Consider the following 10959-nt stretch of genomic DNA (forward strand, 5'->3'; position numbering starts at 1 on the left):
GCCTTAAGCTACTTACAAGCATTCACCAGAAACTCACATGCGTTTCTCTGAAAGAGAAGCAATCTGTTCCAACACTTCAATTCACGGTGCGAAGTGAATGGAGTGTTGCTTCACTTTCTAAATGCTGTTCTTTCAGAGAAAATCAGTTTCCTTTGAAAGTGCCTTAAGCTACTTGCAAGCTTTAGGAAGAAACTCACATGCGTTTCTCTGAAAGAGAAGCAGTCCGTTCCAACACTTCAATTCACTGTGCGAAGTGAATGGAGTGTTGCTTCACTTTCTAAATGCTGTCCTTTCAGAGAAAATCACTTTCCTTTGAAAGTGCCTTAAGCTACTTGCAAGCATTAGGAAGAAACTCACATGCGTTTCTCTGAAAGAGAAGCAGTCTGTTCCAACACTTCAATTCACTGTGCGAAGTGAATGGAGTGTTGCTTCACTTTCTAAATGCTGTCCTTTCAGAGAAAATCACTTTCCATTGAAAGTGCCTTAAACTACTTTCAAGCATTCACAAAAAACTCACATGCGTTTCTCTGAAAGAGAAGCAGACTGTTCCAACACTTCAATTCACTGTGCGAAGTGAATGGAGTGTTGCTTCACTTTCTAAATGCTGTCCTTTCAGAGAAAATCCCTTTCCTTTGAATGTGCCTTAAGCTACTTACAAGCATTCAACAGAAAGTCACATGCATTTCTCTGAAAGAGAAGCAATCTGTTCCAACACTTCAATTCTCTGTGCGAAGTGAATGGAGTGTTGCTTCACTTTCTAAATGCTGTCCTTTCAGAGAAAATCACTTTCCTTTGAAAGTGCCTTAAGCAACTTGCAAGCATTCACAAGAAACCCTAATGCGTTTCAATGAAAGAGAAGCACTCTGTTCCAACACTTCAATTCACTGCACGAAGGGAATGGAGTGTTGCTTCACTTTCTAAATGCTGTCCTTTCAGAGAAAATCACTTTCCTATGCAAGTGCCTTAAGCTACTTAAAAGTATTCACCAGAAACTCACATGCGTTTCTCTGAAAGAGAAGCAGTCTGTTCCAACACTTCAATTCACTGTGCGACGTGAATGGAGTGTTGCTTCACATTCTAAATGCTGTCCAATCAGAGAAAATCACTTTCCTTTGAAAGTGCCTTAAGCTACTTGCAAGCATTAGGAAGAAACTCACATGCGTTTCTCTGAAAGAGAAGCAGTCTGTTCCAACACTTCAATTCACTGTGCGAAGTGAATGGAGTGTTGCTTCACTTTCTAAATTCTGTCCTTTCAGAGAAAATCACTTTCCTTTGAAAGTGCCTTAAACTACTTTCAAGCATTCACAAAAAACTCACATGCGTTTCTCTGAAAGAGAAGCAGTCTGTTCCAACACTTCAATTCACTGTGTGAAGTGAATAGAGTGTTGCCTCACTTTCTAAATGCTGTCCTTTCAGAGAAAATCACTTTCCTTTGAAAGTGCCTTAAGCTACTTACAAGCATTTAACAGAAACTCACATGCGTTTCTCTGAAAGAGAAGCAGTCTGTTCCAACACTTCAATTCACTGTGCGAAGTGAATGGAGTGTTGCTTCACTTTCTAAATGCTGTTCTTTCAGAGAAAATCAGTTTCCTTTGAAAGTGCCTTAAGCTACTTGCAAGCATTAGGAAGAAACTCACATGCGTTTCTCTGAAAGAGAAGCAGTCCGTTCCAACACTTCAATTCACTGTGCGAAGTGAATGGAGTGTTTCTTCACTTTCGAAATGCTGTCCTTTCAGAGAAAATCACTTTCCTTTGAAAGTGCCTTAAGCAACTTGCAAGAATTCACAAGAAACTCACATGCGTTTCTCTGAAAGAGAAGCAGTCTGTTCCAACACTTCAATTCACTGTGCGAAGTGAATGGAGTGTTGCTTCACTTTCTAAATGCTGTCCTTTCAGAGAAAATCACTTTCCTTTGAATGAGCCTTAAGCTACTTACAAGCATTCAACAGAAACTCACATGCATTTCTCTGAAAGAGAAGCAGTCAGTTCCAACACTTCAATTCACTGTACAAAGTGAATGGAGTGTTGCTTCACTTTCTAAATGCTGTCCTTTCAGAGAAAATCACTTTCCTTTGAAAGTGCCTTAAGCTTCTTACAAGCATTCAACAGAAACTCACATGAATTTCTCTGAAAGAGAAGTAATCTGTTCCAACACTTCAATTAACTGTGCAAAGTGAATGGAGTGTTGCTTCACTTTCTAAATGCTGTCCTTTCAGAGAAAATCACTTTCCTGTGAAAGTCCATTAAGCTACTTACAAGCATTCACCAGAAACTCACATGCGTTTTTCTGAAAGAGAAGCAGTCTGTTCCAACACTTCAATTCACTGTGCGAAGTGAATGGAGTGTTGCTTCACTTTCTAAATGCTGTCCTTTCAGAGAAAATCACTTTCCTTTGAAAGTGCCTTAAGCTACTTGCAAGCATTAGGAAGAAACTCACATGCGTTTCTCTGAAAGAGAAGCAGTCTGTTCCAACACTTCAATTCACTGTGTGAAGTGAATAGAGTGTTTCCTCACTTTCTAAATGCTGTCCTTTCAGAGAAAATCACTTTCCTTTGAAAGTGCCTTAAGCTACTTACAAGCATTCACCAGAAACTCACATGCGTTTCTCTGAAAGAGAAGCAATCTGTTCCAACACTTCAATTCACGGTGCGAAGTGAATGGAGTGTTGCTTCACTTTCTAAATGCTGTTCTTTCAGAGAAAATCAGTTTCCTTTGAAAGTGCCTTAAGCTACTTGCAAGCTTTAGGAAGAAACTCACATGCGTTTCTCTGAAAGAGAAGCAGTCCGTTCCAACACTTCAATTCACTGTGCGAAGTGAATGGAGTGTTGCTTCACTTTCTAAATGCTGTCCTTTCAGAGAAAATCACTTTCCTTTGAAAGTGCCTTAAGCTACTTGCAAGCATTAGGAAGAAACTCACATGCGTTTCTCTGAAAGAGAAGCAGTCTGTTCCAACACTTCAATTCACTGTGCGAAGTGAATGGAGTGTTGCTTCACTTTCTAAATGCTGTCCTTTCAGAGAAAATCACTTTCCATTGAAAGTGCCTTAAACTACTTTCAAGCATTCACAAAAAACTCACATGCGTTTCTCTGAAAGAGAAGCAGACTGTTCCAACACTTCAATTCACTGTGCGAAGTGAATGGAGTGTTGCTTCACTTTCTAAATGCTGTCCTTTCAGAGAAAATCCCTTTCCTTTGAATGTGCCTTAAGCTACTTACAAGCATTCAACAGAAAGTCACATGCATTTCTCTGAAAGAGAAGCAATCTGTTCCAACACTTCAATTCTCTGTGCGAAGTGAATGGAGTGTTGCTTCACTTTCTAAATGCTGTCCTTTCAGAGAAAATCACTTTCCTTTGAAAGTGCCTTAAGCAACTTGCAAGCATTCACAAGAAACCCTAATGCGTTTCAATGAAAGAGAAGCACTCTGTTCCAACACTTCAATTCACTGCACGAAGGGAATGGAGTGTTGCTTCACTTTCTAAATGCTGTCCTTTCAGAGAAAATCACTTTCCTATGCAAGTGCCTTAAGCTACTTAAAAGTATTCACCAGAAACTCACATGCGTTTCTCTGAAAGAGAAGCAGTCTGTTCCAACACTTCAATTCACTGTGCGACGTGAATGGAGTGTTGCTTCACATTCTAAATGCTGTCCAATCAGAGAAAATCACTTTCCTTTGAAAGTGCCTTAAGCTACTTGCAAGCATTAGGAAGAAACTCACATGCGTTTCTCTGAAAGAGAAGCAGTCTGTTCCAACACTTCAATTCACTGTGCGAAGTGAATGGAGTGTTGCTTCACTTTCTAAATTCTGTCCTTTCAGAGAAAATCACTTTCCTTTGAAAGTGCCTTAAACTACTTTCAAGCATTCACAAAAAACTCACATGCGTTTCTCTGAAAGAGAAGCAGTCTGTTCCAACACTTCAATTCACTGTGTGAAGTGAATAGAGTGTTGCCTCACTTTCTAAATGCTGTCCTTTCAGAGAAAATCACTTTCCTTTGAAAGTGCCTTAAGCTACTTACAAGCATTTAACAGAAACTCACATGCGTTTCTCTGAAAGAGAAGCAGTCTGTTCCAACACTTCAATTCACTGTGCGAAGTGAATGGAGTGTTGCTTCACTTTCTAAATGCTGTTCTTTCAGAGAAAATCAGTTTCCTTTGAAAGTGCCTTAAGCTACTTGCAAGCATTAGGAAGAAACTCACATGCGTTTCTCTGAAAGAGAAGCAGTCCGTTCCAACACTTCAATTCACTGTGCGAAGTGAATGGAGTGTTTCTTCACTTTCGAAATGCTGTCCTTTCAGAGAAAATCACTTTCCTTTGAAAGTGCCTTAAGCAACTTGCAAGAATTCACAAGAAACTCACATGCGTTTCTCTGAAAGAGAAGCAGTCTGTTCCAACACTTCAATTCACTGTGCGAAGTGAATGGAGTGTTGCTTCACTTTCTAAATGCTGTCCTTTCAGAGAAAATCACTTTCCTTTGAATGAGCCTTAAGCTACTTACAAGCATTCAACAGAAACTCACATGCATTTCTCTGAAAGAGAAGCAGTCAGTTCCAACACTTCAATTCACTGTACAAAGTGAATGGAGTGTTGCTTCACTTTCTAAATGCTGTCCTTTCAGAGAAAATCACTTTCCTTTGAAAGTGCCTTAAGCTTCTTACAAGCATTCAACAGAAACTCACATGAATTTCTCTGAAAGAGAAGTAATCTGTTCCAACACTTCAATTAACTGTGCAAAGTGAATGGAGTGTTGCTTCACTTTCTAAATGCTGTCCTTTCAGAGAAAATCACTTTCCTGTGAAAGTCCATTAAGCTACTTACAAGCATTCACCAGAAACTCACATGCGTTTTTCTGAAAGAGAAGCAGTCTGTTCCAACACTTCAATTCACTGTGCGAAGTGAATGGAGTGTTGCTTCACTTTCTAAATGCTGTCCTTTCAGAGAAAATCACTTTCCTTTGAAAGTGCCTTAAGCTACTTGCAAGCATTAGGAAGAAACTCACATGCGTTTCTCTGAAAGAGAAGCAGTCTGTTCCAACACTTCAATTCACTGTGTGAAGTGAATAGAGTGTTTCCTCACTTTCTAAATGCTGTCCTTTCAGAGAAAATCACTTTCCTTTGAAAGTGCCTTAAGCTACTTACAAGCATTCACCAGAAACTCACATGCGTTTCTCTGAAAGAGAAGCAATCTGTTCCAACACTTCAATTCACGGTGCGAAGTGAATGGAGTGTTGCTTCACTTTCTAAATGCTGTTCTTTCAGAGAAAATCAGTTTCCTTTGAAAGTGCCTTAAGCTACTTGCAAGCTTTAGGAAGAAACTCACATGCGTTTCTCTGAAAGAGAAGCAGTCCGTTCCAACACTTCAATTCACTGTGCGAAGTGAATGGAGTGTTGCTTCACTTTCTAAATGCTGTCCTTTCAGAGAAAATCACTTTCCTTTGAAAGTGCCTTAAGCTACTTGCAAGCATTAGGAAGAAACTCACATGCGTTTCTCTGAAAGAGAAACAGTCTGTTCCAACACTTCAATTCACTGTGCGAAGTGAATGGAGTGTTGCTTCACTTTCTAAATGCTGTCCTTTCAGAGAAAATCACTTTCCATTGAAAGTGCCTTAAACTACTTTCAAGCATTCACAAAAAACTCACATGCGTTTCTCTGAAAGAGAAGCAGACTGTTCCAACACTTCAATTCACTGTGCGAAGTGAATGGAGTGTTGCTTCACTTTCTAAATGCTGTCCTTTCAGAGAAAATCCCTTTCCTTTGAATGTGCCTTAAGCTACTTACAAGCATTCAACAGAAACTCACATGCATTTCTCTGAAAGAGAAGCAATCTGTTCCAACACTTCAATTCTCTGTGCGAAGTGAATGGAGTGTTGCTTCACTTTCTAAATGCTGTCCTTTCAGAGAAAATCACTTTCCTTTGAAAGTGCCTTAAGCAACTTGCAAGCATTCACAAGAAACCCTAATGCGTTTTAATGAAAGAGAAGCACTCTGTTCCAACACTTCAATTCACTGCACGAAGGGAATGGAGTGTTGCTTCACTTTCTAAATGCTGTCCTTTCTGAGAAAATCACTTTCCTTTGCAAGTGCCTTAAGCTACTTAAAAGTATTCACCAGAAACTCACATGCGTTTCACTGAAAGAGAAGCAGTCTGTTCCAACACTTCAATTCACTGTGCGACGTGAATGGAGTGTTGCTTCACTTTCTAAATGCTGTCCAATCAGAGAAAATCACTTTCCTTTGAAAGTGCCTTAAGCTACTTGCAAGCATTAGGAAGAAACTCACATGCGTTTCTGTGAAAGAGAAGCATCTGTTCCAACACTTCAATTCACTGTGCGAAGTGAATGGAGTTTTGCTTCACTTTCTAAATTCTGTCCTTTCAGAGAAAATCACTTTCCTTTGAAAGTGCCTTAAACTACTTTCAAGCATTCACAAAAAACTCACATGCGTTTCTCTGAAAGAGAAGCAGTCTGTTCCAACACTTCAATTCACAGTGCGAAGTGAATGGAGTGTTGCTTCAGTTTCTAAATGCTGTCCTTTCAGAGAAAATCACTTTCCATTGAAAGTGCCTTAAGCAACTTGCAAGAATTCACAAGAAACTCACATGCGTTTCTCTGAAAGAGAAGCAGTCTGTTCCAACACTTCAATTCACTGTGCGAAGTGAATGGAGTGTTGCTTCACTCTAAATGCTGTTCTTTCAGAGAAAATCACTTTCCTTTGAAAGTGCCTTAAGCTACTTGCAAGCATTAGGAAGAAACTCACATGCGTTTCTCTGAAAGAGAAGCAGTCCGTTCCAACACTTCAATTCACTGTGCGAAGTGAATGGAGTGTTGCTTCACTTTCTAAATGCTGTCCTTTCAGAGAAAATCACTTTCCTTTGAAAGTGCCTTAAACTACTTGCAAGCATTAGGAAGAAATTCACATGCGTTTCTCTGAAAGAGAAGCAGTCTGTTCCAACACTTCAATTCACTGTGCGATGTGAATGGAGTGTTGCCTCACTTTCTAAATGCTGTCCTTTCAGAGAAAATCACTTTCCATTGAAAGTGCCTTAAACTACTTTCAAGCATTCACAAAAAACTCACATGCGTTTCTCTGAAAGAGAAGCAGACTGTTCCAACACTTCAATTCACTGTGCGAAGTGAATGGAGTGTTGCTTCACTTTCTAAATGCTGTCCTTTCAGAGAAAATCCCTTTCCTTTGAATGTGCATTAAGCTACTTACAAGCATTCAACAGAAGCTCACATGCATTTCTCTGAAAGAGAAGCAATCTGTTCCAACACTTCAATTCTCTGTGCGAAGTGAATGGAGTGTTGCTTCACTTTCTAAATGCTGTCCTTTCAGAGAAAATCACTTTCCTTTGAAAGTGCCTTAAGCAACTTGCAAGCATTCACAAGAAACCCTAATGCGTTTCTATGAAAGAGAAGCACTCTGTTCCAACACATCAATTCACTCCACGAAGGGAATGGAGTGTTGCTTCACTTTCTAAATGCTGTCCTTTCAGAGAAAATCACTTTCCTTTGCAAGTGCCTTAAGCTACTTAAAAGCATTCACCAGAAACTCACATGCATTTCTCTGAAAGAGAAGCAATCTGTTCCAACACCTCAATTCTCTGTGCGAAGTGAATGGAGTGTTGCTTCACTTTCTAAATGCTGTCCTTTCAGAGAAAATCACTTTCCTTTGAAAGTGCCTTAAGCAACTTGCAAGCATTCACAAGAAACCCTAATGCGTTTTAATGAAAGAGAAGCACTCTGTTCCAACACTTCAATTCACTGCACGAAGGGAATGGAGTGTTGCTTCACTTTCTAAATGCTGTCCTTTCTGAGAAAATCACTTTCCTTTGCAAGTGCCTTAAGCTACTTAAAAGTATTCACCAGAAACTCACATGCGTTTCTCTGAAAGAGAAGCAGTCTGTTCCAACACTTCAATTCACTGTGCGACGTGAATGGAGTGTTGCTTCACTTTCTAAATGCTGTCCAATCAGAGAAAATCACTTTCCTTTGAAAGTGCCTTAAGCTACTTGCAAGCATTAGGAAGAAACTCACATGCGTTTCTGTGAAAGAGAAGCATCTGTTCCAACACTTCAATTCACTGTGCGAAGTGAATGGAGTGTTGCTTCACTTTCTAAATTCTGTCCTTTCAAAGAAAATCACTTTCCTTTGAAAGTGCCTTAAACTACTTTCAAGCATTCACAAAAAACTCACATGCGTTTCTCTGAAAGAGAAGCAGTCTGTTCCAACACTTCAATTCACAGTGCGAAGTGAATGGAGTGTTGCTTCAGTTTCTAAATGCTGTCCTTTCAGAGAATATCACTTTCCATTGAAAGTGCCTTAAGCAACTTGCAAGAATTCACAAGAAACTCACATGCGTTTCTCTGAAAGAGAAGCAGTCTGTTCCAACACTTCAATTCACTGTGCGAAGTGAATGGAGTGTTGCTTCACTTTCTAAATGCTGTCCTTTCAGAGAAAATCAATTTCCTTTGAAAGTGCCTTAAGCTACTTACAAGCATTCAACAGAAACTCACATGCATTTCTCTGAAAGAGAAGCAGTCTGTTCCAACACTTCAATTCACTGTACAAAGTGAATGGAGTGTTGCCTCACTTTCTAAATGCTGTCCTTTCAGAGAAAATCACTTTCCTTTGAAAGTGCCTTAAACTACTTACAAGCATTTAACAGAAACTCACATGCGTTTCTCTGAAAGAGAAGCAGTCTGTTCCAACATTTCAATTCACTGTGCGAAGTGAATGGAGTGTTGCTTCACTCTAAATGCTGTTCTTTCAGAGAAAATCACTTTCCTTTGAAAGTGCCTTAAGCTACTTGCAAGCATTAGGAAGAAACTCACATGCATTTCTCTGAAAGAGAAGCAGTCCGTTCCAACACTTCAATTCACTGTGCGAAGTGAATGGAGTGTTGCTTCACTTTCTAAATGCTGTCCTTTCAGAGAAAATCACTTTTCTTTGAAAGTGCCTTAAACTACTTGCAAGCATTAGGAAGAAATTCACATGCGTTTCTCTGAAAGAGAAGCAGTCTGTTCCAACACTTCAATTCACTGTGCGATGTGAATGGAGTGTTGCCTCACTTTCTAAATGCTGTCCTTTCAGAGAAAATCACTTTCCATTGAAAGTGCCTTAAACTACTTTCAAGCATTAACAAAAAACTCACATGCGTTTCTCTGAAAGAGAAGCAGACTGTTCCAACACTTCAATTCACTGTGCGAAGTGAATGGAGTGTTGCTTCACTTTCTAAATGCTGTCCTTTCAGAGAAAATCCCTTTCCTTTGAATGTGCATTAAGCTACTTACAAGCATTCAACAGAAGCTCACATGCATTTCTCTGAAAGAAAAGCAATCTGTTCCAACACTTCAATTCTCTGTGCGAAGTGAATGGAGTGTTGCTTCACTTTCTAAATGCTGTCCTTTCAGAGAAAATCACTTTCCTTTAAAAGTGCCTTAAGCAACTTGCAAGCATTCACAAGAAACCCTAATGCGTTTCTATGAAAGAGAAGCACTCTGTTCCAACACTTCAATTCACTCCACGAAGGGAATGGAGTGTTGCTTCACTTTCTAAATGCTGTCCTTTCAGAGAAAATCACTTTCCTTTGCAAGTGCCTTAAGCTACTTAAAAGCATTCACCAGAAACTCACATTCGTTTCTCTGAAAGAGAAGCAGTCTGTTCCAACACTTCAATTCACTGTGCGAAGTGAATGGAGTGTTGCTTCACTTTCTAAATGCTGTCCTTTCAGAGAAAATCACTTTCCTTTGAAAGTGCATTAAGCTACTTACAACCATTCACCAGAAACTCACATGCGTTTCTCTGAAAGAGAAGCAGTCTGTTCCAACACTTCAATTCACTGTGTGAAGTGAATGGAGTGTTTCTTCACTTTCTAAATGCTGTCCTTTCAGAGAAAATCACTTTCCTTTGAAAGTGCCTTAAGCTACTTGCAAGCATTAGGAAGAAACTCACATGCGTTTCTCTGAAAGAGAAGCAGTCTGTTCCAACACTTCAATTCACTGTGCGAAGTGAATGGAGTGTTGCTTCACTTTCTAAATGCTGTCCTTTCAGAGAAAATCACTTTCCTTTGATAGTGCCTTAAGCTACTTGCAAGCATTAGGAAGAAACTCACATGCGTTTCTCTGAAAGAGAAGCAGTCTGTTCCAACACTTCAATTCACTGTACAAAGTGAATGGAGTGTTGCCTCACTTTCTAAATGCTGTCCTTTCAGAGAAAATCACTTTCCTTTGAAAGTGCCTTAAACTACTTACAAGCATTTAACAGAAACTCACATGCGTTTCTCTGAAAGAGAAGCAGTCTGTTTCAACATTTCAATTCACTGTGCGAAGTGAATGGAGTGTTGCTTCACTCTAAATGCTGTTCTTTCAGAGAAAATCACTTTCCTTTGAAAGTGCCTTAAGCTACTTGCAAGCATTAGGAAGAAACTCACATGCGTTTCTCTGAAAGAGAAGCAGTCCGTTCCAACACTTCAATTCACTGTGCGAAGTGAATGGAGTGTTGCTTCACTTTCTAAATGCTGTCCTTTCAGAGAAAATCACTTTTCTTTGAAAGTGCCTTAAACTACTTGCAAGCATTAGGAAGAAATTCACATGCGTTTCTCTGAAAGAGAAGCAGTCTGTTCCAACACTTCAATTCACTGTGCGATGTGAATGGAGTGTTGCCTCACTTTCTAAATGCTGTCCTTTCAGAGAAAATCACTTACCATTGAAAGTGCCTTAAACTACTTTCAAGCATTCACAAAAAACTCACATGCGTTCCTCTGAAAGAGAAGCAGACTGTTCCAACACTTCAATTCACTGTGCGAAGTGAATGGAGTGTTGCTTCACTTTCTAAATGCTGTCCTTTCAGAGAAAATCCCTTTCCTTTGAATGTGCATTAAGCTACTTACAAGCATTCAACAGAAGCTCACATGCATTTCTCTGAAAGAAAAGCAATCTGTTCCAACACTTCAATTCTCTG

This window comes from Myodes glareolus, unplaced genomic scaffold (assembly GCF_982192425.1).
Source record: "Myodes glareolus unplaced genomic scaffold, mMyoGla1.1 HAP1_SCAFFOLD_34, whole genome shotgun sequence".
NCBI classification, from domain to species: Eukaryota; Metazoa; Chordata; class Mammalia; order Rodentia; family Cricetidae; genus Myodes; species Myodes glareolus.